Source organism: Coffea arabica, chromosome 7e (genome assembly GCF_036785885.1).
Source record: "Coffea arabica cultivar ET-39 chromosome 7e, Coffea Arabica ET-39 HiFi, whole genome shotgun sequence".
Classification (NCBI taxonomy): domain Eukaryota; kingdom Viridiplantae; phylum Streptophyta; class Magnoliopsida; order Gentianales; family Rubiaceae; genus Coffea; species Coffea arabica.
The window spans coordinates 34,479,794-34,487,172 of NC_092323.1; the positions used below are offsets into that span (position 1 = coordinate 34,479,794).

Genomic DNA, 7,379 nt, shown 5'->3' on the forward strand with positions numbered 1-7,379 from the left:
ATGTTTTGGATGTTTAATTAGAAATGTTATCTCTAAAGTTAATGGAAGTGAATGAGCCATGCCAAGAGCTAGGCAGGCAGTCCGCAAACCTTTAGGGTACGCCCTAGGGGAAGTGGGGTTGTCACACGCCAACCTTTTTATATTATATAAATCACCAAGAAAGATGAGTGTGACTACAACTTATTGTGCAGCAATGGGAAATAGAGAACTACTCCCTTACATGCTTATGCGGAATCTTCCTAATAGATGCAATGTCTAACCTATCTAGACACATGGCTCCTCTAGCTAGCGGTGGAATCGATGATAATGCCGATTAAATCTCCTCTCCAGCATGAGAACACCTTACATTCGATAAAACATCAGCAACTTGGTTCGACTGACGAAAGCAATGACTAATCTGCAGAAAGTGAGCCGAAAAGGCAAATAACTACTGCACTCTTTGTAAATACTTCATGGACAACTAGATTTCTCATTTAAAATGAGAACTAGTATTAATGAATCTAGTTCAACTTCAAACCGAAAGTTGGTTAATTTAGATCGAAAGTTGGCTTTATGGATGTAATAGTTTCTGTGACGGCCCCATCCCCCCCTAAGGCGTACCAAAGGGTTCAGCGGGTCGCCAGCCCAGCTCTCGTCGGGACTCAGTCATACCTCAATCAAATCCGAAATAAAACCCCAAGATCAAACAAAATAACAATCCAAAACTTAAAGTGAAACTTATATACATAACTGCCTTAAAAGGGAGTACAAACATCGGATATACAAAGGTTCTCAATCCTTCATACATCCAGCCTGTGCCGAAAGGTAGGGCGAGAACCATTACAAAAATTTAAAACTAGTCTAGGCTAGTCTATACCGAGCTCTCGTCTTGGCTCGCCGTCCCCTGTTAAGGAAAACAAAACTAAAGGAATGAGCTAAAAGCTCAGTGAGGTTCCGAACACATAATCAAATAATCAATCCAATACATTAAACATAGAGTATCAATAGTTCAAGAAATATTTACAATGGAAAGCGATAATAACACATTCATTAAAAGGATACGGGCTCACAAGGAGCCATTCGTTCGTTCGTTCGTTCATTCTCCTGTCATTCCCCTTATTTCTCCAATTATTTGAAAATGCATTTTTGTAAGTAAAACCCTCGTTTGCATTGACATTCGTTCGTTCATTTCATTCACCCCTTCCTGGACGTTGGCCAGGCTCCACCCGACAACAAGGTAATACTCGAGTATACCAAACGTTCACACCCAGGGTCACCATATCGCCCGACCGAGTCCGCTTTTGGCTCGAGTCGATCGGTAATGAAGGGCAGGGCCCAGTTCAGCCAAAAGGCTTACATCATGCGCAACTAGCATTTCATTATTTAATCATTGAAAATTTCACATTCATTTAGGTCGAGTGCGATAAAGTGCACACTCGCCTAGAAAACTCATTTAAAGCAATCATTGAAAACATTTAACATGTTATCATTCGTTCATAACAAATCATATAATCAAGAACAAGCCACATAGTCAATGAAAATATAACAAACAAGGAACACTCACCTATTTACGCAAAATAACGTCCAAAATATCCTTCTGGATAACACCCTCAATCATCAAGGAATCCTAATATAATAAAAAGAACACATTATGTTTCAACCATCAAAGATGTAAGTGATTCAAAGAAAATTCGAATACGTACTAGTACAAAGTATAAATATGGTTTTGGTAGTGAAAAGAGTACATTTAAACCAAAGGACATAAGTAAAATATTTGTAAAACTTATACTCACGTGTAAAACTTTAAAATCGCTAGTTGAGTCGAAGTGGCAAAGAAAACATAAATACCCTAGATGGTTCACGTGGTATTCGCTCTCGAGCCTTACTCAAGTGGCAAGTATATCGACCTAGTTCTCGAGCGTAAATTTGGGCAGCACGCCCTTTGTATTTACCTATTTTCCAGCCATTTATGGCTTCATTCTTTTCCTCAATCAAACCCAAAGTCATACACAAAATCATCTCATTTCAATAGCCATTCCATAGGCTCCAAGTCATACAAGTACACAATCAAGCTAGGAGCATGTGCGGAAATAAAGTTTAGCAAAAGACAGATTTGATGTTGTTTTGCGTAACGGACACAACCGAAGCTACGCTTATCGAATTGGGGTGAAATTTATACCATTTCGAAGCTAAGATAAAGTCCTACAATTATGTTGTTTCGCACTAACTTGAAAACGAAAAGGAAAAACCCTTAATTGTATATTCATTTGCACTTATTGTGAGGTGATTGGGTAGTAGGGCCATTATAAAGTAATAATTTCCAAATAAAAGGGTATTTTTAAGAAAATATAAGGAATTTTACGGGTCCTCACATCATAATGCGTTTCAAATTTAACGTATACTAACTCATACTAGGAAAATGAATTTAAAACTGTACTTGCTTGTAAAAATGCAAAGAAAGTTTAATATTTCCAAGGAAAGTATAAAATGTAGGCAAAGGAATAAAATAATGCTGAGAAAATGTGAAAATTTTGGGTTCTCACAGTTTCGTTCTTTAAATATCAGGACAAATTTGTTTCATTTTGAAAGTAAGAAATGAAAAGAATAGTTTTACAAAATTTGAGGGATAAAACAGATAATTTTCTCAACAATTAATGTGCCTTCGTAGCAAATGATGTAATTTCAACTTAATAAGACGAAGATTATGTCATCATTAAGTACAATGCATTGCTGCTCTTTATCATACGTTTGTAACACCCTTAAATGAGATGATCTCATGTTTGTCATAAAACTATTCCATTTAGAATTAAATGAGACAAAACCTTTACACCGATAGGATGACAATTTTAGTGTTAGACATGTGCATTTCATCATGTCCATGCATGCATATCTTTTTCTATGCTAGCTGACTTATACTTTGTCAGTGTAGCTTTATAGTATTAAAATGTAACTCTAATAACTAATGGTGTGACTTTATAATTGATAAAAATATATTATCATTTTCCTTTAAAATGATAGGTAATCTTGATCACAACTATGATAGTAGGTAATATTCCTGTCGCGCCCCACTTTTTGATGCGTAATGTGTGGTGTGAAGTGTGAGTGTGTAGTGTGTGTGTGTACGTGTGCAAAATGAAAATAAAGGCCATGGGACTTGATAATGCGACGGTTTGGCCATATAAAGTTCAAAAAGGGTTTTTTGTATCAAAAATGGAGTCGCCACTTGGTATAGAGTTAGGGTGTACCAAGTCACCCAAAAATGATTTTTGTTTTTGAATGAAAAAGTAAATAAACCCTTTTAGAGAACTTTTGGGTCTACGTAACCAAAAGAGGGATCGGGGGTCACATTTGACGAAGGGGAAGGCAAGGATAAAAATCCAAGGCACCCCTTCGTCCTAGCCAAGGCTAGTTGCGTGACTTAAACCAATTTTCCCTAATTTTTCTACCCAGGGTATGTATCGCGTGTTGGATATGTCTTTATGAATGCAAAAACCTAGACCTAGGGGGACATGGGGGAAATTTCTCTTCAAAGGTTGAGTGGTGCCAATCACATTAATTGTGAAGCCCAATAATGATCCTTTGGAGAGGTCACACGTAATCCTAAATGACGTAAAAATGAGTGGAATGCATGCCATGTGAAAGTGTGAGTTTGTGTGAAGTGAGAAAAATGATAAAAATACGATATAAGTGGAGGTGTGCAAATGTCTTTGAATGCAAATATATATACTCCAAGTGCAAGTGGGCAAAAATGCATGTATGCAATTTAAAGAAAAGTGCGAAAGTGTCGGTGTGCAAATGAAGATGAAAGTACTCGTGTGCGAGTGAAGATAAAAGTGTTCGTGTGCAAGTGAAGATAAAAGTGTTCGTGTGCAAGTGAAAGTGATAAAAAGGTGCATGTGTGCAAATGAGACAAAAGTGAAAGTGTGATGATAGAGTGGATTGAGAATGCATGAGCCTAGGGAATTCATGCATATTGGGTACGGGGAGACCTAAATCGTGACTCAATTTGCCCTTTTATAGAGAGGATACAAGCGTGCTAAGGCTTTAGAAAAAGCCACACTCGTCTATATCCCATATTTAAGGGGACTCTCCAGGTAAATGAACCCTATAACTAGTATGAGATGCAAAAAAATCCTAAATTGAGGGGAAAAGGGGTTCGAGGAGCATGCCAAATGATAAAACTAAGAAAAATGCATGACATGTAGTGAACATGCAAATATGCACTATCGAAAGGGAAATCCTAAGGGTCTAGCGTTGGACTAGCCCATCTATGAATTCCGACTAGCGTTGGACTAGCGGAAACGTACATTCATCCATCACATTCATTCATGGTTATGGAAAGCGAGTAGACATGCCAAACACTCGTAAACACGTAGCACATAACATTTAGCATGCTCGACTAGATGCAAGGCCCTAACAAAGCAAATTAACATGTAACAACTAAGCAGGCAAGACACATAAGGCAATTAAAGCCCTAACTATTACATTTGCTAGCTAGGCACACGTCTTCGATAGGTCTTCATCGAATGCTCCTCCAAGCCCTATCTATTACAAGCCAAGAGGTGTACACATACCCCATAATGAATAACTTAAATAAAAGTAAAGTAAATGAAAGGAATGAAAGGAATTAAAGAAAGGCAAGGAAAGCGAAGTAGACATGCATATTCACATAACACGTTGGATCACATAGGAGAAATGAAAATCAAGGAGATAGAGGTTACCTCCCTTGCAATTGGGGCCCAGATGAAAGAAAAATGACTTCAAAACAATAAAACGGTCAAGGTACCACTTTATTTGGGAAAAACAAAGAAAATAGGCAAACACAAGCTCACTTGGCCATAAAGCCCCTAAAGTCATGAATTAAGTGCGATTGAAGCGAAGCATAGTAGTCAATTGAAACAAACAAGCAATGAAGTTGTAAAATTAAAGGCTACCAAGGACCAAACTGAGGAGATCATTCAATTGATTGGGCCATAGTAGGACAAGGGGAGACTTGGGGGATTGAAGAGCAATTTTCAGAATTTATTTCATGCATGCAACATATGCGGAAGAGAAGTTTTCTGCAATTTTCATGGCTGCGGCTTCCATTTCATCGCGCAGACCAGGTTTTCAATCCAAAAACACAGCTTTGATCAAATGTTTTTCAGCCCAACATCACAACTCTGAACTAAGTAACAAACTACCTGGTAATCACAATCCAAATGACCAGAAAACTTGGGAAAAGATCATGCAAAACTTCTGAGAAAGAAAACAAAACTGGTTCGACAAAAATGGTTGCAAATTTCAGCAAAGCATTCGAACATGATTCAGACACTTCAGTCCCCAAACATGCATACCCAACACCAAATCATTCCATTCCTTCCCCCAACACAAGATCAAACATGACTGAAGTGCAAAACTCAACCACTAACGAAGGGAAAGGAAACGCAGCAGAGAAAAGAAAGAAAAAAAATGTAGCAGCTTTCCCTTGCTGCATTTTTAAACCCCAGATTTCAGAAAAAACCAGCACAATCCTCAGCCAAACTCTCTCAATCCAATGTATAAACTTTGAGTTAAACAAACAACACACAACTTCAACATCAACAAGTAAAGACTTAAACAGAAACTGATGCAAAAATCACGAAGAAACTCATGCGTGTCTGCAAACCCCAACCACCATTCCTTCTTCGATATCTCCCTCTCGGCTAAAACTCATCTATTGCCCATGAAGCCTATCAATTTTACCCTCTTAACTCAAGTACTACAACTCTTAAACCATGTCGTTAACAAATAATCTAAACCAAAATGAATGGGTAGAGATGCAGCAAAAGAAAGGATGACACTTGCAGCCAAATTTCAGTCACGGTCTTTCTTTCCATGAAGACCAGATTTTGATTCAAATGCACAACTTTGATTAGATATTCTTCATCTCAACATCACAACCTTAAAACCAAGCAACAAAACTTCATGATGATCACCATCCAATGACCCGAAATTTGGGAAAGATATTGTACAAAAATTCTGGAAAAAAAACGCAGAAAAGGAAGAGCAAAGACTGCTATAACTCTCTTATCAACACAAGCCGAATATCAGAATTTTAGTTTAGGTATGCATATGATGTACGAGCTGAGCAACAAATCCCAGAATTCAATCGAAACAAAGAGTTCCAACAACAACCAAGACAAAGGCTCCAACATCCGAACCAAACCAGACAATAAGAAACTAAACAAGGCGTCGACAGGCCATGCGAATAGTCTTTTCAAAGCTAGGAACTTGCTACTGACTTTCAATCTATGAACAAACACCAAATGGGTCTCCGACTTTCCCCACTGAACGTGCAAAGGTAACGACAGACATAAAAATGACAGCTTTGACGCTAAGAAGATGAGCAAGGCAACGTGGGACTCACAGATTCGTATACACGCTTGGAAAGCTTAAGGAATCAGCACTTAAACTTAAAGTTTAGAGGGGAGAATGGCTTACAGTGGCCTTCTTTTGATTGAAGGAACTGATCTGAAAACAGCAGAAGGCGGTGGCAGCAGCTCCTCGCTTCGGTCAAAACCTCCTGGCTTGGCCCTCTCACTTTTCTTTCCGCCGTTGCTTCGCTCTTCCCTCTCTTCACCTCGCTTCTTCCGCAGCTCTCCCACTCAACCCGTCAACACCAGAACTCTCCTTGCTCTCTCTATCTATCCAACTCTCTGTAATCTCTCCCTCACTTAGTTTCCAGCCGCCGTCAACTTAGCTCTTCTGATTTTTCTTTTGCCGTTATTTCCCCCTTGCTCTCGGCTCTCCAACTCTCAGCTGCCCATTCTCTGTTTTTTCCTTCAGCCCCCAGCCCAGCCGAAACCTTCCTCCGTTTCTTTCTTTTCCCGTAAGCCTTTCTATCTCTCTCCCAAAACCGAGCTCCCTCTGTTTCCTTTTTGCCTTTGCTGTTTTTTTTCCCTATCTCCCCGACTCCCCTTCCGGCTACCCTCAAATGCAAAACACCTTCTCCAAAACCTCCATCCTACGGCCCCCCTTTGCTGTCCAAAACCTAGTCATCTACTTCTAGAATCCTCTTCCCCCCCTCCAGGTGTCCTAGACACCTGGCCTTTGTAGCTAAAATTTGCCTCCCAAGGACCTCCCGCAATCCCCCTTGCAAGCTGCGGCAAAAAACGCAGCTTTCTGCATTTTTTTTTTTTAAGAATAATATAAATAACAATAAAAACAATAATAATTCAAACAAACTTAAACTTAAGCAATAAAAAAAAACTAAGATTTTCCTCTTTTCTTCTTTTTTCCATTTTCATTCATTTTTCTTCTTTTTCTTTTTCCAAGAAATTGTATGCTAAAAACTTAAAAATAAAAATAAAACTAGAAACTAAAAACTAAAAATCGAATAAAACTAACACGACAAATAAAAAACTAAAAATAAACAGTAA

The 7,379-nt window shown here is 38.6% G+C and overlaps 1 long non-coding RNA gene across 3 annotated transcripts; it reads right to left on the reverse strand.

The window, feature by feature from the left end:
* Window positions 1-691: 691 nt before the first annotated feature.
* On the reverse strand, window positions 692-7,082 carry LOC140011493 (uncharacterized). Of its 3 annotated transcripts, none has more exons than XR_011818676.1 (3): window positions 1,773-7,073; window positions 1,544-1,606; window positions 692-883 (listed from the first exon to the last, which is right to left on the reverse strand). It is a non-coding gene; the product is annotated as an uncharacterized lncRNA (long non-coding RNA). The 3 variants fall into 3 exon arrangements; XR_011818675.1 differs by having other exon boundaries at window positions 4,701-7,069; XR_011818674.1 differs by having other exon boundaries at window positions 1,544-7,082.
* Window positions 7,083-7,379: the final 297 nt, after the last annotated feature.